The sequence below is a fragment of the Prionailurus viverrinus genome, chromosome C1 (genome assembly GCF_022837055.1).
Source record: "Prionailurus viverrinus isolate Anna chromosome C1, UM_Priviv_1.0, whole genome shotgun sequence".
Lineage (NCBI taxonomy): Eukaryota > Metazoa > Chordata > Mammalia > Carnivora > Felidae > Prionailurus > Prionailurus viverrinus.
This window is the reverse complement of record NC_062568.1, coordinates 19871382-19897760: the sequence shown is the minus strand read 5'-3', so window position 1 is coordinate 19897760 and position 26379 is coordinate 19871382. Positions and strand designations below refer to the sequence as shown.

Here is a 26379-nt window from a genome sequence, read left to right as displayed (position 1 = left end):
TCACAATTAGAATAAATGAAAACATTACTGTGATCTATAAAAAGTATTCTATGATCTTTTCCTGGACTCCTCTTTGACCTCATTTCCTATCTTTCCTTTTGCTCACTTTTCTTCTTTGGACTTTTTTCTGTTTCATGATCATGACTAGCTTATTACTGTCTGAGAACACCTAGGCAAAGCCCTGCCTCAACAGACATTTTGTAGAATCTAGTAACAGAAACTAACAAAGTCATGCCTGAAGATTCCCAAACTGGTCAGAGTTCTATAATATGCATTGTATTACTGTGGAAGTGCAGGTATAGGCCTTCAGAGAGCTTGTTAGAGTAGGACAATCAAAGCAAAGTCCTCTGATAATGCAAACATTGCTCTGATCAGATCTGAAACTTAAAGGCTATAAATTCCTTTCAGTCCTATAATCAAGTATGAATTATTTAAGTGAAGGAGCAAATGCAGACTTTTATAGACATTTAAAAAGTGAGCCAGCAAAACAGCATTTGTTGATTCTGGAACTAATGTGAATCACATTCTTTTTAAACTGTATTATCTAAGCTTGTTTTCCTACAAAAACCTTCAATTACTTGCTAATAAAAGCAAACATAAATTTTAAAATATACCAACAGATCTATGACAACAAACACATTGACCTAAATTACCTAAAATTTTTATTTTGCTTTTTAAGTGTTCTGTAATTCTAATGTGATTTGAAGAATACAAGTATTCTGACCTGTCACAGAATATAAAATGTATAAAATGGCAACTTAGTCGATACATTTTTTTCAGATTCTTGTTAATTTTGTCCAATGTGGATAAAGAATGAAACAGTACAGTTAATGTTAAATCATTGTGTCTTCTATACACTATATTCCTTGAGGGTTTTGATTCAGCTATAGAAAAGCAACAATCCAGGCAGAAAATTGGCAAATGGGCCTGAAACTCATATTTTCTCCAGTGAAATCATCTTATAATCATTTGCAAGAATTGAACATTTCTGCAAATACAAAGATCTGCAAATGGCAAAATTTACGATTATATAAACATGCACATCATCCAGATTTAAGTGATAAGGATCACATCAATGCAGAAAAATAGCAATAGATATATAATTTTAAAAAGAAAGTTTATAAACTTACAAAAGAGGAATGACATCAGAAATGGTAAGACTTTAAACATAATTTTAAAAATCACATGGAATGCCATTTCATATGTGTATATATATTCTTATGAAGCACATTTAAAAAAAATAATATTTATTTATTTTTGAGAGTGAGGGGTGGAGAAGGGGAAGAGAGAGAGGGAAACACAGAATCTTAAGCAGGCTCCAGGCTCTGAGCCATCAGCACAGAGCCCAATTCTGGGCTCGAACTCCCAAATTGGGAGATCTTGGCCTGAGCTGAAGTTGGACGCTTAACTGATTGAGCCACCCAGGTGCCCCTTATAAAGCACATTTTTTTTAATGAAGTCAACTGTTTGATTCAATCTTTGTGGGACAATTTAAACTGTCATAATAACTTAACAAATGTTCATATTAGAATCCTGTTTTCCAGCCTGTGCACTACACATGATCATTCCATCCCATAAAAATGAATTCCAAGACTGAGGAATTCAACTAGAAATCATTAGCCCTCTTCACTTTTCAAAGAAAAGCATCATTACAATCATAGCATCCACTTAAAAATGGAACAATACCCATATAACTGTTTAAAGTTATGAGATCCTTATGATGAAATCTAGGACTTTATGGGTATATAGAGGGCATTCGTGGGTAGCTGCTCTTCCTCTGATTAATACCCATCCTTGCAGACTTTAGGTCAGATTTTTTAGATAGGAAAGAACCTCACATGTTTAGACAAGGGTGAAATATGCCTCCTTGCATTGTTGAGGGTCTGTCCTAGAGGGAGTGGAAAGTTAAGCTAGAGAGGAAAATAAAGGGTTTCCAGAAAATAGGCAACTCAATCTCACAGAAAATTTAGAGTTGAAACAATAAAAATTAGGAAATCAATGAAACTCTGCTGACCTCTAACTATGCTTCTATCTTCACGTTTTGCAAACTCAGATCATTCTTGTATCCCTAAATGGATATTGCTAAACAGCTTTAGGGTTAGCCAACAAAATTTTCCTAATATGACTGATCCTTTGAAATGAAACATTAAAAGGGGCGCCTGGGTGGCTCACTCAGTTAAGCGTCCAAATTTGGCTCAGGTCATGATCACGTGGTTCATGGGGTCGAGTTCCACACAGGGCTCTGTGCTGACAGCTTAGATTGCAGCCTGCTTCAGATTCTGTGTCTCCCTCTCTCTCTGCCCCTCTCCTGTTCACACTCTGTCTCTCTCTCAAACATAAATAAACATTTTTTAAAAATTAAAAAAAGAAATGAAATAGAAATGGTTTGTATGAATCTATACACTAGATGCCAGAGTGGAGAGGAGTCATACTGAATTTGTTAAGTGTGAAGGCAAAAATACATTATTATCTTTTAAAACCAATAAATAACATTCATAAGTGACCATTTCTACCTTTTTAAATTGATACTATATGTCCTGTAGCTCAGCTATTGGGTTGTTCTTTGATGAAAGAAACCCTAAATTATTATTTTCTTTCCTTTATTCCATGGTTGGTGCCTGATAATCTACATTGCCTATTTTACAATATATTGAATGCCTAAATTAATAAACACTTTAAAAATTATTTGGTGTCATGGACCATGCCTTTTCATTTTCATTATATGCCTCAACTTTTTTTCTGACTCAATTTTTCACCAATTTCTGAAATAAAGCCTCAATTTAATCATTTTTACCATGTACAAATACCAACTTTGCTCACCCCTCATAAGGTCTATTGCAACAACCTCCTAAAAAGTACCTCTTCCTTGATTGTTTCCTAAAATATAAAAATCATTATGTTACTCGCTACCAAAAACAAAACAAAAAACAAAAATAAAAAAAGTTTGATGACTTACCATTTCCTCTAAGATAAAGTCTAAATATCCCCAATAGAGCACATAAGTCCCTTTAGAATCTTCTCTCAACAATTTTTCACTTGATTTTTAATCATTCCATTATATGAATCCTTTGATCTAATCACACTGCATGGCTTCAATTATGTCAGAACATGCTATGTTATTATGAAAAGCAGTATAACATGTGGTTAAGAGCCCAGACTTTGAAGCCAGCTTGCCTAAAGCCACACATATGTAAGCTGACAACAAAAGCCAGCACAAAGTTGGCAAATTGCAGCAATATGATAGCTACTACTATGTACAATCACTCTATTCTCTCTGTGTCTGCTAAACCTACCTTCCTCCTCTAGGGCATGCCTATTCGCCCTGGAAGATTTGGCTTCAATGTAACTTCATCGTGGTATCTCCAGCCTTCCCAGGTGCCATCCTATAATAATCACTGCATCTTTATTGTAGCATTTTATCAGCTAGGAGCATTTATGAAATGTTTAGATTTTTTCTCTAATGTTACAAATTTGACTTATTAGACTGTAGAGGCTAATTTGTTATTTTAGTAACCCCAGTACTGGGAAAGTGCCTGACACATAAGAAGTTTGTTGAACTAAGTTAGGTGAAACGAAACAAAACAAAACAAAACAAAAATTAAATCACATTGCTTAAAATAAAAACACTGAACAAAAAACAAAAGCCTCAGGGGCGCCTGGGTGGCGCAGTCGGTTAGGCGTCCGACTTCAGCCAGGTCACGATCTCGCGGTCCGTGAGTTCGAGCCCCACGTCGGGCTCTGGGCTGATGGCTCAGAGCCTGGAGCCTGTTTCCGATTCTGTGACTCCCTCTCTCTCTGCCCCTCCCCCGTTCATGCTCTGTCTCTCTCTGTCCCAAAAATAAATAAACGTTGAAAAAAAAAAATTTAAAAAAAAAACAAAAGCCTCAGCTCCAATATGTATTTGACAAACAGTTTTATATTATGAATGTACTTACTGTATTTTTCTAAGAGTATTATAAAATATAAATTATGCTGGGGTGCCTGGGTGGCTCAGTCAGTTAAACGTTATTTGACTTTTGATTTCAGCTCAGATCATGATTTCAAGGTTTGTGAGTTTGAGCCCCATGTCAGGCTCTGCACTGACAGTGGAAAGCTTGCTTGGGATTCTCTCTGTCCCTTTCTCTCTGCCCCTCCTACATACACTCTCTATAAATAAATAAATAAACTTAAAAAAAATATATATATATGTATATATTTGCCTTTCTTGCCTTTGTTTCTCCAAATTGTTTCCTTTTCCTTCCTGTCTCTTCCACCACTCATTCTGGGATTAGCTATATGAATCTAATAGAACTTCTAAAATTTTAATTAAAGAATATTCCAGGAGCACCTGGGTGGCTCAGTAGGTCAAGCATCTGACTCTTGATTTCAGCTCAGGTCATGATCTCACAGTCATGGGATTGAGCCCTGCATAGGGGTTCCTGCTGAGTATGAAACCTGCTTGGGATTCTCTCTCTCCCTCTCTCTCACACACTCTCTGTTTTTCAAAATAAATAAACATTAAAAAATTATTCCACATTTTTAAGATTGTGAAGAAAGGGGAACCCTCTTGTACTGCTGGTGGGAAGGCAAACTAATACAGTCACTGTGGAAAACAGTATGGAGATTCCTCAAAAATTCAAAACTAGGACTACGCTATGGTCCAGTAATTACACTGCTAAGTATTACTCAAAGGATATAAAAATAGAGATTCAAAGGGGTACATGCATCCTGATATTTACAGCAGCATTATCTACATTAGCCAAATAATGGAAACAGCCCAAATGCCCAACTGAAGAATAAAGAATACAAAGTATATACACAAAATGGACTATTACACAGCCATAAAACTGAATGAAATCTCGGTATTTGCAATGATGCAGACTAGTTAGAGTATATTTTGCTAAGCGAAATAAGTCAGTCAGAAAGAAAAATGTGGAATTTAAGAAACAAATGAGCAAAGGGGAAAAAAAAAAGAGAGAGGCAAACCAAGAAACAGACTCTTAACTATAGAGAACAAACTGATGATTACCAGAGGGGAGGTGGGTGGGGATATGTTTGAAATAAGTGATGGGTATTAAGGAGTGCACTTGTGATGAGCACTGGGTGTTGTGTGGAAGTGTTGAACCACTATATTGTACTATTTTGTATTGCAATTAATATTATGCTCTATGTTAACTAACTGGAATTTAATTAAAAACTTATTTTTTTTCCCAGTTAGTATTCCATAGATCGGGGAATAAAATACAGACTTTTTTTTTCTTCGCTGAACTATACTGTGAATATTCGGGGGGGGGGGATATACCTGTATCTATAGATTAATTTCTGATTCTTTAAAAAAGTTTTTCTTCAAGTTACTTAAATTAAAAAAAAAGACAGTTCACCTGTATCTCCCACCTGTCCAACCCCTGCTCTAGAAATCGCCAACCGATTCTGTGAACTTACTTTTTCTTTTCTTTTCTATTTTTTTTTTTTATTCCACATCTAAGAGCAATTGTATGGTATCTGTCCTTCTCGGTCCGACTTGTTTCACTCACCATTTATCCATTCACCATTCACAAGATATGTTTCCATATCTTAAGTACTGTAAGGAATACTGCAATGAATATAGTGATACATATATCTTTTTCAAATTATCTTTTTGTTATCTTTGGATAAATATCTAGAAATGGAGTTGTTAGATTGTATGGTATTTATATTTTTCATTTTTACCATAGAGGTTGCACCAATATACATTTGTACCATCAGTGTATGAGGTTTCTCTTTTCTACACAGCCTTATTAAAACTTGTATTTGTTTTTCTAACAGCCATTCTAACAGGTGTGAAGTCACATCTCACTGCCGTTTTGACTTGCATTTGCGTGATGATTAATGATGTTGGGCATCTTTTCATGTGTCTGTTGGCCGTATAAAGGTCTTTAGAAAAGTGTTTATTCAGATCCTTCTGCTCAGTTTTTATCACATATTAAATTTAAGTCTTTAATTCATTTTTAGTTAATTTTTGTGGATGGTGTAAGATAGTGGTACACTTTCATTCTTTTGCATATTACTGTCCACTTTTCCCAACACCATTTATTAAAAAGACTATCCTTTCTCCATTGTATATTCTTGGCTCACCTGTCATGAATTAATTGAACATATATTTCAGGGATCTCTATTTTGTCCTCTTGATCTGAGTCTGTTCTTGTGCCAATACCGTACTGTTTTCATTACTATAACTTTGTAATATAGCTTGATATCATTAAGCATGATGCCTCCAGCTTTGTTCCTTTTTCTTTTTTTTAAGATTTTTTTGACTATTCTGGTCTTCTTTTGTACAGGAATTTTAGGATTATTTTCCCTATTTCACTTGATCATAGTATATGATCCTTTTAATGTATTGGTGAATTTGGTTTGCTGATATTTTTTGAGGATTTTTGCCTCTAGGTTAATCAGAGCTATTGGCCTGTAATTTTTTTTTCTTGTGGTACCTTTGTCTGGTTTTGGTATCAGGGTAATTTTGGTCTGATACAATGAGTTTAGGAGTGTGACCCCCCCCCCCCCCCGGCCTTCTGTTTTTTGCAAGAGATTGAGAAGGATTGGTATTAATTCTTCTTTGAATGTTTAGTGGACTTCTCCACTTAAGTTATTTAGTCTTAGACTTTTGTTTTTAGGGAGTTTTTATTTGTATTGTGTTTTGTTTGTTTGTTTAGAGAGAGAGAAGGCATGTGGGGTAGGGGTAGAGAGAGAGGGAGAGCATAAATCTTAAGCAGGCTCAGTGAGGAGCCCAACATAGGGCCCGATTTCATGGCCATGAGATGATGACCTGAGCGAGAATCAAGAGTCAGACACTTAACTGATGAGCCTCCCAGGTGCCCCTGTTTTTAGGAAGTTCTAAATCTACTTATTCAATCTCCTAACTAGTAATTGGTCTGCTCACATTTCCTATTTCTTCATGATACAGTTTTTAAAGTTTGTATGTTTCCAGGAATTTATCCATTTCTACTAGGTTGTGCAATTTCTTAGCATATTATTTATAGTTGTCTTTCATGATTCTTTGTATATCTGCAGTTATCAGCTGTAAGGTCTCTTTCATTTCTGATTTTATTTATTTGAGCTCTAGCTTTTTTTTTCTTTTTCTTGCTGAGTCTAGGTAAAGATTTGTCAATTTGTTTACCTCTTCAAACAATCATTTTTATTTATTTTTAATATTTATTTATTTTTAAGAGAGAGACAGAGTGTGAGCAGGAGAGGGGGCAGAGAGAGAGGAAGACACAAAATCTGAAGCAGGCTCCAGGCTCTGAGCTGTCAGCACAGAGCCCGATGCGGGGCTCTAACTCACAACTGTGAGATCATGACCTGAGCCGAAGTGGGATGCTTAACCGATTGAACCAGCCAGGCACCCCATCAAAGAACCAGTTCTTAGTTTCATTGATCTTTTCTATGGTCTTTTTAGTCTCCATTTCATTGGTTTCTGCTCTAATCCTTATTATTTCCTTCCTTCTACTAACTTTGGGTTTCATTTATTCTTTTCCTAGTTCCTTGAGGTATAAAGCTAGGTTATTTGAAAGTATTCTCATTTTTTTAAAGGAAGTCCCGTTATTTTTTAATTTTACTTTATTTTTTAAAGTTTATTTTGAGAGAGACAGAGAGAACATGAGTGGGTAGGGGCAGAGAGAGGGGGAGACAGGGAGAATCCCAAGCAGGCTCCAGGAGGTCAGTGTACAAAGTATGACACAGGGCTTGAACCCACAAAACCATTAGATCATGACCCAGCAGAAATCAAGAGTAGAATGCTTAAATTACTGAGCCACCCAGGCACCCCTGAGAATTTTCTCATTTTTTGAGGGAGACATTTATTGCTATAATTTCCTTCCTAGACCTGCTATACATTCCTTCCTAGATCGTATACATTTTGGTATGTTACATTTTCATTTTTGTTTGTCTCATGGTATTTTTTTTAATTTCTCTTATGATTTCTTCTTTGATCCATTGGTTATTCAGTAGCATGTGGTTTAATCTCCACATATTTGTGAATTTTCAAGTTTTCTTCATACCATTGTGGTTGGGAAAGATGTTTGATATGATTTCAATCCTCTCAAATTTATCAAGATTTGTTTTTTGTCTTAATATATTACCTATCTTGGAAAATGCTCCATGTGCACTTGAGAGCAATGTGTACTCTGTTGCTTTTGTATGAAGATTCTGTAAATACCTGTTAAGTAGATCTGGTCTAACATGTTGTTTCCTTATTAATGTTCCTGATGTTTCCTTATTAATTTTCTGTTTGGATGATCCATCCATTCATATAAGTGGGGTATTAAAATTCCCTACTATTATTGTATTGCTATTTTCCCATTAGGTCTGTTAATATTTTATTTACATATTTAGGTTGTCTTATGTTGGGTGCCTAAATATTTACAAATGTTATACCCTCTTTTTGGATTAACTTCTTTATTATCATGTAACATCTTTCTTTGTCTCTAATTATAGCCTTTGTTTTAAAGTCTATTTTGTCAGATATAAGCATAGCTACTGTAGTATTATTTAGGTTCCCATTTCCATGGAATATCTTTTTCCATCCCTTCACTTTCTATCTGTGTTTGTCCTTTCATCTAAAGTGTATCTCTTATAGGCAGCATATAGATAAGCCTGGTTTTTGTTTTTGTTTTTATTTACTCAGGCACTCTGTGTCTTTTGACTGGAAAATTTAGTCAATTTACATTTCAAGTAATTATTGATAAGTATCTCCTTAACTGCTCTTTTGTTAATTGTCTCTAGCTATTTTTGTAGTACCTCTCTGTTGGGTTCCTTTCTTCTCTTTTTCTCCTTCTTTGTGGTTTGATGACTTTCAGTGATGGTATGCTTTTATATTCCTCTGCAATATCTTTTGTGTATTTACTAAAGGTTTTGCTTAGTAGTTACCATGAGGCTTACCTATAACAACTTATATGTAACAGTCTATTTTAAGTCAGTAACAACTAAGTTTGATACCATTCCAAAGATCAACTTTGTACCCTCCCCCAACATATGTTTTGTGCTTTTGAGGGCACACGCTACATCTTTTTACTTTTTTTTTCTTTTTACGTTTTAATAATGGGTTCTGGTGCTAAAATAATATTTTCCTACTGCTATGGCCAATTTTTTTTAAGTTAACAATATGCCTTTTATTTTTAGATATTTATAGTAAAAAAATATAAGATTTAGTGCTGAATTGAAGGAAATTTTCTAAAGACTTAGAAAACAAATTACTTTTAGATCAGTAGTCTAATATCAATCAGCAATATGCACTAATAGACTGATGCAAAAATCAGTAGCACGTTTTGTGATTCTATGGTAACTTTCACATAAATAAAATGTTGCAATACATATGAAGCACATAAACAGTAGAACTGAAAGAGAGTTTTCCAAATCAGAGTGGAACTTCTATTTGCAAAGAGCTATCTCAAATCTTATAGGTAATTTCTACTACAATGTCTGTTGTCTACCCAAACAAAACAAAACAAAATGAAAATCATATATTCTCAGTGTTTACTTCTGTGAACTTCAGGAACACCAGTGAGAATTCCTATATCCATGTCTTATAAAAGAAAGAATATTGAATTTTGATCAAGAGTACCTACCCTACATTGATTTTTCATTGTCTGGGACACTATAAGGGAGTTATTCACTTATTAGGCAACAAGCAACTATTATGTGACATAGAAAACATGGTGCTAGGCCCTTACGCAAAGTTATTTAAGACCTGGGCTGACTTTTAACAATTCAGAGCTTTTGTGGAAACATAATTATAAGTACCATATCATAGTGTGATTAGTGCTATGATTAGTGCTATAATCAAAGTTGTATAATATTTTAGTAGCATTGGACAGAAAGTAAATAATTTCTGGAGAAACTGTGAAAGGCAGACTACAAAGGAGCATAAAATCTGGAGAGAGAAGAAAAAACTACATTGGGACCTAGGAGGTGTCTGTTCAGAATTCTTCAAGCTATCAAAATATCATTTGTAATTACTCCTATATATCAGGACCATGTTTTCTAGTAGCTAATAATTTGATAATAGCTAATAATTTCTCATAGCTAATAATTTCTAGTAGCAAATAATTTGATCTGTGCCAATGGATTAATTGAGAAGACACTATTCCTTTATTATTCACTCTTTAAAAAAAGCAGTACCTTGATAACAAGGAAAAACCTATGATAATGGGCCATTCAGACTATCGTGGGCTAATTTTAGAGCATGGAGTCATATCTATATTCATGTGGAACATCTATATAAAATGTCATTTCTGAGCGGTAAGTATAGGAGGGCACTTAAAACCTTACTTCTAAAATGAATAGAGTAAATCTAAATTAAGCAAAAGCTCTGTAATCTGTGTTTTCATTCATAAACAAAGAATATACATTTTTATTGCAAATAACTCTTTAAATTCTATATAAAGTTACATTATGGTGACTACAGCTTCAGGTAACAGCTATGCTTACTAGTTATTCTTCCTATAGGTAATGCAAAACCTAGTAAACACAAATTCATTAGCCATGTGTCCACTCTAATACAAATATATGGTGAGAGAGAGAGGAGATGTCCAAAGGGGAGAAAGGTACTAAGAAATGTACAGTCTACTAGAAACAGTCCTGAAAATAAAAATCACATTTTAAACAAGCACACATTTCAATAGTATGCTTTGTGAAGTTCGAAACACATTTTAATAATTGTCTTTAATAATTATTCATGAATGAATTATTAATTAACTCTCTAGACTAAAAATATCATTCCATCCTTGCTAAATAACATTCTCTCTATAGAAAGCTAAAACCTTTCACATCATTAATACTTCTGTAAAGTCTTATTTGATCTTATTATAATTAGTGCTTTGTTTGTTAGAACATTTCCACATCACAAATTGTAACATTCAGATTCATGAATGGACATAATGTACAGAGAAAATATTGTCAATGAATTATACTTCAATGAGCCTTATAATAAAATTTTATGCCTATCAATCTAAGAGTTTGCATGGAAGTCTACGTGACTGTCAGCTAAAAAAATGGGCAGAGACTTTTCTTTTTAATCTCTCTTGAGACCACTAACTGTTCTGAAAATGTGGGCTTTTGTTAACATGATCTGAGTTATGAGTATAAAAATTCCTGAACCTGCAGAGAAAACAGATTCTCAGAGAAGTTGTTGTTGCTGTTGTTGTTGTTGTTTTGTTTTGTTTTATTTTCTGTTCTTACCTGGTGAAAATGAATTCTAAGTCATGTATTTGTTAGACAGCAGGTCAACATATTTAAAAGTTAGTATGCTAATTTTCCACCAAAAATAAACAATTATCTAAATCCAGTTAAAAATAATTGCTGTGTACTTACTTCCTGTAGTTTTCCTATTATGAATGTACTTTCCCTGATAGTGATACAATTTTTATCATGTGTATGTTGATTCATTAGATTTTAATGACTTTTCTGATAAACTTCATATGGTAGACAGAAAGTAGATCCACTTTGGTCATTGGACCTACAATATAGAGAACATTTCTTAATCAGATTAACAATGCAAAGCCACCCTATTTGTGGCTGTACTTTGAAATAGATCTGTCATCAGGTGAAATCTTAATTGGCTTCCTCAAATGTGATGAGATAGCGAGAACGATTCAGCCAAGAAAAAGAATACAAGAGTGGATTCTGAATTGCAGTTGGAATTTCATGGGTAGGTAAGGTCTTCCTTTTTCAACATAGCAGTTTTGAGATTTTCTCTCCCATCTCTCAGAATCACACATACTCAGAACTGGAAGGACTCCGGAAAAAATCTATTGCAACTCTTGGCTGACGTATCATTAACCTAAGACGTGTCAGACATGTTCATCTAGAAGTTTTCTAAGAATTTGTGGGGAGGTCACTAGCCTCTTGCAATTTTAGGAAGTTGTTTTTTAAAACTTTATATTGGGTGAGGTGTCAACATATAATTCTGTCTGTAATTTCTCTCCATCCTACAAAAATGTATAAATGTAGAATATAAAACATTTCCAAAATTCCACTCCTATGTAATTTCCACCATCTATATACATCCATACATCTTTTCCCCAAAAGTGTTGCCTATGTCCTACAACTTGCTATTTTCACTAATTATATATTGCAGGAAACTTTTCCTTTTCAGTCAAAGTAGAACTAGCCAATTCTTTCGTATACCTGCACAATATTATGTTGTATAAATGTACTTTCATTTATTTAACCATTTACTTGGGGATGGGAGTTTGGTTGTTTCCAAATCTTCATTATAATCAAACATTTCTAATACATATATTTTTGCCCAGTGTATAAAGTTTTCTGTGGCATAAGTTCCAGATACTGATACGCTGGCTTCCAAAATGATGTATCAATTACAACTCTCAGTACATGTGAACAGGCATCAAAATCTTCACTCTGAAGAATTTTGGAGACAAATGGTCACAATTTAAATTAAGACTTTAAACTCATATCAAATGAATTAAATATAATGCTATCTTTTGTCAAAAATAAACATTCTTATTTTGTTAGTTATATTTATATAAAGATGAATAGTGTATTTTGATGCTAGCCTCTAGATTCTTTTTACTCAGCCAATAAGAACCCTTTAAAAATCTGATGAAACCATTGAAGTCTATCTTTATTTTTTAGCTTTGTGTTCAACTTTATTCTTCTCCTACCCTATCTACTCTTGACCAATACCCACACTTCTTACTTTCAGAAGTTTGGTCATTTTTAAACTAAATCTTAATGTTTGTTTATGTAATTGCTCAAAGCTGTGTCTTCATATAATACATTTTCAGTTATCTGGCAAAAGTTACATTTCTTCCCAAACCAGGTAAAATTTAGGATTTGACCATACATCATTTTTGTATCCCTACTCTTAACACATTTTATCCGTATAATCCCTTCAAGGGATCACTAGAGTGATGCCTTAGGGCAGGTAAGTCCTCTCCTTTTATGAGTGAAAATTTGATCTGTACCACCGGGTACTTATATGCCCTGCCATATATTAGCACAGAGAATCCTCTTAAGCAGGTTAACCATCCTCTATTCTGTACATGAGACATCTGTTTCTTACTTGAAGTCAAAAAAGGTTAGCTACTTCTCTCTGATTACAGAATTACGTCATATGTTACATGAAAATACAAATCACTTCTTTTACTGCAGAAAATTATTTTCACCAACCAACCCCACAATGTGTCAAATTTCCAAAATAATGTTTTTCACCAATAATTTTCGAAAAGCACATGACATGTACACTAAATTTCCAACGAAATACCCACTCTTTAAGTTACAACATGCAGTATCATGCTTAAAATACAAATGCAAATTCAAAATAAATAAAGTGTGCTTAATGTAAGAAGCATGCAGGTCACATCTTTTCCAAAGCAGACATATCTGCATTTCTTTGGTTATTGGCTATTAATATTTCATTAATTTTCAAGCAACTGCATAGTCCCCTTGAGATATCATTAATAAAATACCATCCAAATCAGCAAGATTATAGTCAAAGTAGCCAAACTACAGAACCCATTTAATTGCCTAGAAATTTTAAGAGTGCTGAGTGCTTGCTTTAGTTTAAAAAACTGAATAATCTGATGCTTTGATGATTACAAAGGGTCTTTAAGCTTTCTCTGTTTTGTTGGTAATTTTAATTATTTCTCATACTTTTCCCACTTAGATGCATTCCTTTAGCGGCCCTTTCAGAATAATAATGAGCAAACTAAACAAAAAAACATGAGTACATAAATACTTCTGAAATAAATTTAAGAATTAAAAAATACACAAGCCCTTAACATTTGCAGTATCAGCCTTTTTCGTCCCACTTTCCCCAGTGACACATACAATTTTTGATCAAGGAATGTAGCCAACAAATTAATATCATTACATTTTGCCAAAATGTTAAAATTTCCTGAAGTGCTCAGATCCTCTACCCACTCTAAGGATACCAATTTTGCTGATTCTGAGTAATTCCTTATATACACAGGTACGCATTTTGGATTTAGGTATGAAAGCAATCCTTAAGTTATCTCCAACCCTATCTCACTTATGGTCATGCTCCTGATCATACCACATTCATTTAAAGAATGGCAAGGCAGAGGGGCACCTGGGTGGCGCAGTCGGTTAAGCGTCCGACTTCAGCCAGGTCACGATCTCGCACTCCGTGAGTTCGAGCCCCGCGTCAGGCTCCGGGCTGATGGCTCGGAGCCTGGAGCCTGTTTCCGATTCTGTGTCTCCCTCTCTCGCTGCCCCTCCCCCATTCATGCTCTGTCTCTCTCTGTCCCAAAAATAAATAGACGTTGAAAAAAAATTAAAAAAAAAAAAAAAAAAAAAAAAAAGAATGGCAAGGCAGAGAGGGAAAATGAAACACATTTTTGCATTTTTTCTTATGTGTATGTATACTAGAGTCCTGTTTGTTTGGATATTCTACCATATTACATAGAGAATTTAAATTTAATTATTTTTAGTTAATAAATATTTTTCCCTTATCAACATGCTGTTTTTCTGGATAATTCTTAAAGTCAACATGCTCAGTGAAACCAGTCACATAAGTGTTCGCTTTCAGGTTACATTTATATGAAGATCAAGAACAGGAAAAATGGGCAGAAGCGTCTCTCATCTCCCGTGAACCATCAGGAGGCACCCTCTGGGACCGCCGTGGTCATTTTGCTACGTGCGGCAAGGGGCTGGCTCCTGGGTGGTACTGTTCACAGCTGGATCAAGCCTCACTTGAAGCCGGGTATGCTTAGACTTTTTTCAGTTTCACAATTCGTTATTGAGTTAGGGTCTCCTGTCACTTGCGACCAGAGAGTCCTGGCTGATACGCTGGCCATGCTCCCCACCTGTCAGTTACTCCCCCCCCCCCCCGCCCCGCCCCCGCCTTTTACTACAACATCCGTGTGCCATGGGCCTGCCTGCCAAGGGGACGTGGACGGTCTTGCCTCCAAACTGAGATGCGGCTGACGACACAGTGTAGTGCGTGCAGGGACCATCCGGGTATGACGGCATGAGAACGCTGGCTTTTGTTTTTGGTTCAAATGGTATTTCTGTTTTTTGGTTTTTTTTTAAATTTTTTTTTTTCCAACGTTTATTTATTTTTGGGACAGAGAGAGACAGAGCATGAACGGGGGAGGGGCAGAGAGAGAGGGAGACACAGAATCGGAAACAGGCTCCAGGCTCTGAGCCATCAGCCCAGAGCCCGACGCAGGGCTCGAACTCCCGGACCGCGAGATCGTGACCTGGCTGAAGTCGGACGCTTAACCGACTGCGCCACCCAGGCGCCCCTCAAATGGTATTTCTACTTGAGATAAACTTCTACCCAGAAAACAAGGGGGTGCTGCTGTCATCCAAATAGGTCTCTGCACGCAGATAAGCTGGTTTTAATGACCACAGCTGGATGGCTTTTCTCAAGAAGGTTGAAAAAAAAAAATTTCCTTAAACTCCACGCTCCCGAGGAGAGTAGATCATTCTGGACCCGCTCAAACAGTAAGAAAATGATCTTTTCCCCTTTCAACCTTGTTCTCTCTATTTGCATCCTAAAATCCTATTTTATTCATTTATTTAAATTTTAAATGTTTATTTATTTATTTTGAGAGAGAGAGAGAGAGAGAGAGAGAGAGGAGAGAATCTCAAGCAGGCTCCACGCTGTCAACGTGGAGCCCGAGGCGGGGCTTGATCCCACGAAGCGTAAGATCACGACCGGAGCTGACACCAAGAGTTGGATGCTTAACTGATTGAGCCATCCAGGTGCCCCAAGCAAATCCTGTTTTTAATGCTTCTTGGTGAGCAAATGAACTTGAAGCTACCCAGAAGCCCCCCGGCCCCTTGTGTGAAGCATTACCAAGAGAGCAAAGGAAAATCACACATATGGCATCTCTCTCCCTCTCGAATGCACTTTATTTTGATTCCAAGGATGCTATGAGCCACCCCCAAAACCCCTCGATAACTAGGAATGGTTCATCCCGAAGGACCTGGTGACACGACAGGAAGCAACGGAAAAGTGTTGGCTGGCCGATGGGAGCAGACTCTCTCCCCACAGGTGTAACTCACACAGGGCCTCAGCCCCGCTGATTTCCCCCAGGGCCACACTTACATCTGGGTGATCCGGATTTCAGCTACATTAGCGAGCACTGGTCACCGTGCTAAAATTAACCACTTTAGCTAAAGTGTGTGTTAATTATGGGTATGCAAGCAGTCAATAAAAGGTTAATGCAAAAAAAAAAAAAAAAAAAAGAACAGGAAAAATGTGTCTATGCTGATAAAATTTAAATAGTGGATCCTACACAGGCAGGTATTGACTGGCATGAGGGAATCTTCTGGAGGTGATGAAAGCACTTTGCATCTTTACGTGTGTGTGTGTTTGTGTGTGTGTGTGTGTGTGTGTGCGCGCGCGTGTGCCTTATACTTAAGCTTGGTGTACTTTTTTCTATGAAATTTACAACTCAATTTTAAATTTTAAACTTAAAACTCAATTTTAAAATTTGAAACCGTTTTTAAAAAATTATAATACCTGGGACAAATATTGAAAAAAGTTCAAGTGAAAGAGAAATTTCAATAAACTTTTGTATCCACTTCTTTCTGTTTCTACTGTTTCAATTCAAGTTCCATTTATTCCACACCTTAACCATTGAAAAGCCTACTGAGGCAAAGGCTCATAATTTGTTCTCCCTGATTCTTACATTCATTAACCTCTCTTGGCTAATGGCATGATGACTGGAGCTTAAGCATCCTTATTGGACTGACAGAATTTATGTGCTAAGGATAAAGGAGTAACTAGATAGAAGAACTGTAAGGTCATAATGTTCACACAACCATATCAGCCTTAAAATAACTACCTCTAGCTTTCTTTTACTTAAGAGAAATATAGTTTTATCTTATTTGAGCCACAATTCATTTATGGGCATTATTTTTTGGTCACTGGCAACTAAGCTTAATATAAATTATTATATTTTATATATACACTTTTTTTCTATCAACGCTCTCTCACTATAATCCAACATTCAAGCATATCATTGAAGTTTTTCTAAGAACATATCAGATCATGTTCCCTCCTCCATTAGAATTCCTTCTTCTCATCCCAGGGATACTGCTATTATTCCAGGAATAATAATATTTTTAAAGTTTATTTATTTATTTTGAGAAAGAGAAAGAAAGATCGAGAGGGAAAGAGAGTGAGAGAGAATGGCAGAGAGAAAGGGAGAGAGAGAATCCCAAGCAGGCTCCGTGCTGTCAGTGTGGAGTCCAGGCATAATGATATTGCTGTCATTAAACAATCATGTTACAAAAAGAATGCAAAACCTGATTCTGCATTTTTAAATGAAATGCCAATTTGTATAGCAAATGAAAACCCGAAGATAGCCACCAAAAAATAAATATGTGTTATTTTTGGATTATGAAATAATGGATAACATTTGCGTTTGTATTGTATTTTTCTGAATTCACTAAATCTATTACAATAAGAATGCATCACTGCAGTAGTTTAAACAAATGAGTTTTTCAAAAATAAGAGATTAAAGCCCTCTGTGGTTTCATAAAACTTAAATTTCTCTTATAATTTAAATCTAAAGTCAGTTCCATTCATCACAGTAACAAATCAAAATTTTCTACTTCCAATCTAATCATTCCTCACTGTTCTGGAGGCTTTAACCAATGAACTGAGGAAAGGAAAAAAGAAACAATAATATAAAACTGGGAAATATAGATAATTCTGTCAGTTGTAAGTAGTATGTTGATATCACAGAAAACATTGAAAATATAGAATTAATAAACTAATAAAATGTAACTGATTTGGCATGGTGGTAGAATTCACAAAAATATGCAGAAATCAAAAGTTCTTTTATCATAACAAAAACCTAATTTCAAAAATTCCATTAATAATAGATGTGGAGATTTACAGTTTTTAGAGAGAATATCAAGTTAGCAGAGAAGCAAGAAATTAGCTAGTAAGTGGTGTTGAGAAATTTTTCATTTTGTATGATGTATCCTTGAAGCATTCAAAAACAACACAAGATAAATTAAACATTTAAATAATTGAAGCAAAAACAGAGTTAGAAGAAAATGGATGAAAAGAATTCTGTAACTTTTGAGTTGAGGTAACCTTATTTTACCAGATAATAATAAGAAAAGTAACATTCATTAAATGCTTAATTAAATTAAATTTTTTTTTCAATGTTTTTTATTTATTTTTGGGACAGAGAGAGACAGAGCATGAACGGGGGAGGGGCAGAGAGAGAAGGAGACACAGAATCGGAAACAGGCTCCAGGCTCGGAGCCATCCGCCCAGAGCCTGACGGGGGGCTCAAACTCAGGGACCGCGAGATCGTGACCTGGCTGAAGTCGGACGCTTAACCGACTGCGCCACCCAGGCGCCCCATTAAATGCTTAATTATAACAGGCACTCTTCCAAGTGATTTTGCATGTATTGAGTTATGTGTGCCCTCTCAAACTCTGTGAGAAAGGAACTGATACATACGAGGGGTGCAGACCTAAGGTGCAGAGAGACTGAGTCATGGTGAATTCTGGAGCGTATGTTTTAACCCAAGCTATGAGGTTCAAGATTCTGTACACTTAGCTTTGTTTTTTACCTTCAGTAGCCACCTATGAAATGATTGACAGAAATGATTACTTAACACATCACACATTTCTGTATGGAAAAAGACAGCATAAAAAAGTTCAATTCCACCAAGAAAAATATTTTCAGCACACATGATAGCAGAACAATAATCCTAAGGAGCTTTCACAATTCAGTAAGAAAACAGATGAAAAATAAATATTCTATAGAATAAGCAAAAGACACAAATAAGTAACTCTTAATTAAAGTAATATAAATGGGTGATGACCAAATAAGATGTTTAACTTCATGGATTATCAAATACTCACAAAATTAAGCATGTGGAGATGTGGTATTTTTCATCTATTACACTGGTGTTGAAATTGTTGTTATTGCCATTTTGGCCAGGGTGTGGCAACACAGGCACTCTGATGTACTGTGTTAGAAGGACAAATTAATTGGACTTTCTGAAGGGCAATATGCAATATGTATGTATTTAAAATTGTGTATATCCTCTTTGTGGTAAGAGTGCCCTTTTAAGAATGTGGTCTAATTAAATAAATGGAAAAATGTAGTTGACAACTGAACTTTGCAGTAGTCATTTTGTAAAAGTGAAAAATTAGAAACTAGTTAAGCGTACACCTAACAGAGATAGGTGAAGCAAAGTATAAGCACATTCCCACAATGGAATGTCACCCAATCATATAAAAGACATATAGACTTATAATAGTAGTATGTGAAGAGGTCCATGGTGTACTAATAAGCAAAAAATATTGTTACACAGTAATATGGATTGGATGGTTCTATTTATTTCAATACACATGTGTATAGGTTTGCTGTTTAAAGTCAGGAAGACATCACAAGAAAGTCTTATCACTGATTGGCTCAGAGTGGGTAGGATGGCAGAGGATGTGGATGAGGGTGAGAAGAAAGATTAGAGAAGAGTTATATTTCTACTTATGACTTTGGTGTTTTACTTTTATGAAAAGAAAATTACTTACATAGATTACATAAAACTCTGGAAATATTTTCATCTTAAAAAGAAACTAACTGGGGCGCCTGGGTGGCTCAGTTGGTTGAGCGTCCGACTTCGGCTCAGGTCATGATCTCACGGTCCGTGAGTTCGAGCCCCGCGTCAGGCTCTGGGCTGATGGCTCCGAGCCTGGAGCCTGCTTCCGATTCTGTGTCTCCCTCTCTCTCTGCCCCTCCCCCGTTCATGCTCTGTCTCTCTCTGTCCCAAAAATAAAAATAAACATTAAAAAAAAATTAAAAAAAAAAAAAGAAACTAAAAATCTGTACTCCGTAATACTACTTCTTCCTTCCTCCTGCCATTCGTTACATTCAGCAGCTAAATCTGATTCTTAGTGGAGGTCCAGCAGAATTCTTATATTTCTGGATCAAGATTTCATTCTTATGCCCAAGACAATGCTTGTTTTCTTCTATTCCTAGATTGTTCCTCTTCCCAATTCTGCCTATCAAAAATCATTTAATAGTAGCTATTCAAAATGCTACTTAAGTCGTTCAACTTATTTTCTCTTGTTTTTTCCATACAAAAGAGAAGAAAAAATATTAGAGACCTCAGCACAAAATGATAATATATTACATTAATCTGTGTATATATATGTGTTGTCTAGGAAGCTATAGGCTGCTCAGTGGCAGAACCTTCTATACCTCCTTATCCTTCTACCACGTGAGTCCTTAAGCATGTACATGCAATGCCATAAAAAGCTCAAGGCATTGCTAGATTGACTAGACAGCTCAAATGATAAATGAAATGGTAATGAAGGTGACTGTTTTGCTAATTACTGAAACAGGTAATTTATCTCCAGTGAGGTTTGCCCTCATTTCTTCTCCGAGAAAATCGTTATTAACATGACTTTCATAAAAACAAAAGGCACAGCAATGCTTTTAATATTTAAACAAATTTAAGGTAAATAATGCCCCAGGCAAATATATTCAGTGTTAATGCAGTGGTAAAACCGTCTTTATTAAAAGTGTTTTATTACTAAAATTCTTGTCAAGCTAACAAGGTGGGGAATCTGAAGTTTAAAACTGTTTAACTGTAGCCACCTGACTCCAGGTCAGAGGTTAAAATGCTACATTCAAGTACCAGTCAAAGCAATTTAAGAGAAAGACAGAAAACTGAATCAACATTTAGCCAATCCTTATGCAATTTATCTTCACATCACTTATACCATATCTATTACCTAATACCTTATCATCACTGTTGGTTTGTAATACCTGCTGATCACTCTCTTGCCTTGCCCCCGACCCAAGAAAAAAAAAAAGCAAAATTCTTTGAAAAATTGGAAGATTTTGAGAAATAATTTCCTTGTGCCTTCTATACATTGTAGAAAATCACAATATGCGTAACAAGTGACAATCCAGCCTATGTACATAATTCTATTGATTCTATTGATAGGGACTCACATTCTGGTAAAGACTCTATTCGAATTTTATATAGCATTAAAGAAAGGAAAAGTTCAAAACTGGAAGTAAAATGATCTCCTTACAATTTCCATCTATTGGTTCTAAGTTCTCCCTTCTGGAACAATAAAATATAAACATAATTGCTTTTCAATATTAGAGTTTCATCTATTACAAGTTCCTCAGTTCCCTTTCACTCTATTTTTATTACATGTTTTCCTTCCAAAACCAGCATACCCTGGATACCTGTTCCCTGTAACCTTCCTATTTATCTCTTCTGCTCTCATATTCTTCCTGTTTTATTTAGTTCATTTCCAAGAACTTAAGCCAGTGTTATTTTTTCCTACTTAACCAATTCCTTTCTTTCTCTCTAGTTTTAATATTGTGATAGTATTAGTATTATACAGTAATAATTGATATTAATATTAATTAATATTAATTAATAATCAACTCTGCACTCTGAAACTTGGCAGTTCTCATTGTCGCTCTAATATCTGGCACTCCTGCCTATCTTTCCTGAAACACTGTCTATGAAAGTGTGCCCTCAGAATCTATTTTCTACTTTTGCTCTATCATCATTTATGAACTGCCTGCTTTTGGCTTTTCTCTAAGTTTCTGACCCCTAAATCCAGATTGTAAATCCAGAACCTTCTTCCAAAAGGACCATCTTGCCCAGAGAGAACCCACAGATATTAATAATGTCTGCCTAACCAATATTTTCTAAATGTGTCCATTTTTAAGATGCATAAAATTTGAAGGACCAAGGGGTGCCTGCATGGCTCAGTCGGTTAAGCGTCTGACTTAGGCTCAGGTCATGATCTCGTGGTTCGTGTGTTCGAGCCCCACATCAGGTTCTGTGCTGACAACTTGGAGCCTGAAGCCTGCTTCAGATTCTGTGTCTCCCTGTCTCTCTGCTCCTCCCCTGCTCATGCTCTCTCTCTCAAAAATAAATAAAACATTAAAAAATAAAAATTGAAGGACCTCCCTATCATTCTGCCTGTAACACCTGTTTGTCCACAGCGTGAAGTTTCCCTATTCTTCATCTGTCCCATTTTGTCACCCCAGTTGCACAACACCAGTTAATATCTACACATGTATGGTGAAGACTGTAATTTTCCAATTAGATTAAGCTGAACAAATTAACCATAACACTACCTCCCTCTCTCTCCTTCTGTCTCTCTCTCCTTTTCCTGCTATGTATAGGACAAACTTTAAAAAAAAAGTAAACAAAAATATAATAAAATTAGAATAACAATAATAATGCAATTTTTCCCTTTTTCTGAAAATAAAAAAATATGTATTTATTTATTTATTTATAGAAACAAAATGAATAAGGGAAATAGATTAATTTCACCCTATAAATATCAATTCATACAATAGGTTGAATAAATAATTTTAAAAGTATATTGAATTCTCCTTAATCTTTTAAAAAATTTATTACTCTATGTGTAGCTTTTTTATTGAAAAGATATTGGAAATTAAAATTCTTTCAAAGGTAATGAGTTCTAAGACATCTCTTCAGTTTCAATCTAGCCATAATTTTCCAGGGAAAGCCCAACCACAAATTATAATTTGTTACGACAAATAAAAGAAAAATGAAACTCATGTATTATACCAGAGAGAGGCCAAAGGTTAACATTTTCCCTCCCAGGCATGAAAGAAAGTCAATAAATGAATCTCTGAAGCTTTCATCAGACAAGCTGGATCTTTAGTGATAGTGAAGAAAATCTATTCTGAAATTGAACCCATTTAGAAAACAGATAGAACGAAGAATAATGGAGGATCTGTAGAGAAAATAAAGAACCTACTGCTATGATGTTTTTTTTTAAGTCCAGAGTGAGTTTCATCATTTTTAGTCACCCTTACATAGTTTCAGCATTAGTTGAAAAACAGTTTATAATGAAATGTCTTTAAGTTTCATGTCACTATTATAATATGGAAATTTATCTTTCAGTATTTTAGAGAAAGGTAAATTATAGAGAATGTAGTATGTGCCAGCGGGAAGAATCTAATGATGGGAGAAAACAATCTGAAAAATAAATCTGTTTTATTTTATTTTATTTTATTTTATTTTATTTTATTTTATTATTTATAATTTTATTATTTATATATTATTTATTATTATTTTATTAATGTTTTATTTATTTATTTATTTATTTATTTATTTATTTTAAGAGAGAGAAGAAAGACAGCATGCAAGCAGGGAAGGGACAGAGAGAGAATTGCAAACAGGTTCCCCGCTGCCAGCCCAGAGCCCAATGCAGGGCTCAAACCCACAAACTGTGAGATCATGACCTGAGCTGAAACCTAGAGTTGGACGTTTAACCAACTGAGCCACCCAGGTGCTCCTAATAAATTTTCTATAAATTGAATATTTTTACCAGCTTAAAATTATATAAAACATAGAAGACAAACAGGTGAAAACATGTTTTAATTTTATTGCCAAGAGAAATGAATCATTTTTTAGATTATGTCTTATTAGCCGTTTGCTCTTTCTCTTCCTTCATTCTGGAACTCATTCCTTGCAGGTGTCAATATGTCTTCTCTTTTGCTTTTTCTAGTCTTAATTCAAATACACTTTTACTCTGACTTTCCTTTTCCATGCTATCTAAAATCATAAACCTCACCCAACCAGTTCCTATATTTTCCTTGACATTTTTCTTAGCCCTTATATCTCTCTTTGCACTAAAGTATTCTTTAAGAGTAAGATGTGTCTTTCATTTTGCTTAAATCACTATATTGCCAACAATAAAAAGAATGTGTAGCACATGGAAGGCGCTCAATTGGAATTTGTTTCAATAAAAATAAAACAGGACAGAAACCTAGAAAATAATCATATGTTAAGCTAACCAGAAATTCAAGAAGTTCAGAAGAAGAAATAAACATTCACTCACTGATGTTTTTTTAAGTGATTATGGAGATTCCTCAGAAAATTAAAAATAGAACTACTATACAAACCTAGAAATTCCACTTTTGGCTACTCATCTAAAGAAAATAAAAACACTAATTAAAAAAGATATATACATCTGTCTGTGTGTGTTTTTTCATATTCATAAGTTCAATGAGATCTTTATCACTACTACATTACTACATGCTTCCCTGTCATTACTACATGCAATTCCATTTTTATTCTATTATGTTTCATTTATGTGGGTAAAATTCACAGAATTAATTTCGCAAAACACTAGTGAGCTATGATGCACAATTTCAAGAAAAACAAATCTGCTAAAGACTCTGGCATGAATGAGTCCCAGCCCAGGGCTATGATAGCCTTACTGAAGAGACTGAACTTTCTGTTGTGATTCTGCAGCAGTCATTGAACACTGAAGTTATTTTGTAATCCTAAGAGTGAGTAAACGCTGCTTCAATTTTCAAAAAGTATGGGAAGAAGTCATATTTTATAAACTACACCAGTGGGTAATAGACTAAGATGGATAACTTAAGGAGTCATTTGAGAACACAGAGAAGAAGAAATAGTAATTACTAGTGTCCAACACAATTTCTGTAAAAATTAATCAAATCAGACTAACGTCAACTGCCTGGTTGCTAAGCTAATGTATCAAAGATATGTAGCATAATTTTGAAAGCCATAAGAAAATAAAGGATCCATTCATTCCAATGACAGAGATAACAAGGTGTGGCCAACACCCGTGTTTCCTTTATTACCGGATACACAATTAGATTATATGTCTCAGTATCCCTTGTAGTTAGGTGAGACCACATGACTAGGTTCTGCCAGCTGAATGTGAGCTGGAAGTGATGTACGCTGCTCTCAGATAGACTCTACCACATAACTCAGACCTGTTTCCCAAACCCTCTCACCGCTTTATGACACTTAAGCAATGGTCCCTTTCTCTCTTACACTATCAAGTGTTCTCTTTCACGACTCTTACCATATTGGTACACAAACTGGATGTAATATTTCCTATACTAATATATCCATCTCTTTAATTTCACATGTATCTGCAGATTTTCTCTACTTCTCTGCTTCCTTTATAGTACAGTTCCACTATAGAATTATTATATCCACAGTTTGCCTTAAGATCCTTTGGTTGTCTGTTGACCCTATTCTAATCAAAATTTTTACCCTTGTCATAATATAACTCTAATCAGGGTCACAAATGAACCGCTGCTTAGTCCATAGGATATTTTTTCTGTCCAGTCTCATTTTACTTGATTTCTCCTAAACAATGGACATATTTGCCCAGTCTCCACTTGACTTTCAGGCACTACCATCTTGTTCTCTTCATACCTAGTCACTCATTTAGCGTTCCCACCTTACGTCTCTGCTATTGGCATGCCCACAGAAACTCCTTTTCTCTATATTCACATAAAGGCTCTCATAAAGCTTCATGTCTTCAAATGCCAAAAACACACAGATGACTTAGGAGACATATGTGTAGCCTAGACCTTTCACTTGGATATTAGGCTGATAGGTCCAACTGTTTTCTGAGTAATTTTGTCCAACAGGCAGCTGAGGTTTAGCAAGTTTGAAACCGAACTCCTGGTTCTCTTCTCCAAACGGAGCCTAATTAATTTCTCTGGTAATTGATAAATTCATTCTTCCAGATATAATCCATAAACAAACAAACAAAAAATACATGGAATTCTCTCTGACTACACTTCTCCATCTCTATAGTCAGTCCATCACAATAAATCTTTTTCCTTCAAAATATAGCCCAGGGAGTTGGTAGTAAGATGGCGGAGGAGTAGGACAACCCTAAGCTTGCCTCCTCCCTGGAACACAGCTAGATAAATATCAAATCATTCTGAACAAGAAATCTATTGAAAGTCTTAGAGAACAAAGCTGCACATCTACAAACCAGAAAAATGACCCCTGGAAGCTAGGTATAGCATGGAGTTCATAGAGTTTGTGGGCACAGGGGAAAAGAAAAGAGCCACTGATGCCCCCCAGGGGAGGGAGCCCTGAAGGCTTCTGAGTAGTGAGAGAAAAGGAGGACAGAGAGAAAAACCATGAAAAAAAATGTAGCCCAAAGCTCAACAACTTTTACTGCTATCATCCTGATCTAAGATTTCCTCATCTTTTATCTCTTACTATTGCAATAAGTTTCTAACAGGTCTCCTTATTTCTACCTTTTTTTATCTGAAGTCTGCCATTCACACAGAAGTCCAGGTAATCTATTTAAGAATTTATAATCTTGGGGTGCCTGGGTGCTCAGTGAGTTAAGTGTCAGACTTCAGCTCAGGTTCATGGGTTCCAGCCTCGCATGGGGCTCTCTGCTATCAGCACGGAGCCTGCTTTCGATCCACCATCCCCTTCTCTCTCTGCTCCCTCCCCCCCACTTGTGCTCTCTCGGTCTCTAAAAATGAAGAAATAAATTTTTAAAAATATATACTCTTAAGGAGATTAGTTCAATTGTTATATCCAGAATTATTCTTTTACATGGTAAATCAGATTATATATATCACTTTTCTAAAGTGAT

The 26379-nt window shown here is 35.3% G+C and overlaps 1 protein-coding gene across 1 annotated transcript in view; it reads right to left on the bottom strand.

The window, feature by feature from the left end:
* ERBB4 (erb-b2 receptor tyrosine kinase 4) overlaps positions 1-26379 on the bottom strand; it is a 1149310-nt gene that overhangs the window by 456533 nt on the left and 666398 nt on the right. The gene's annotated exons all lie outside the window — the stretch shown is intronic.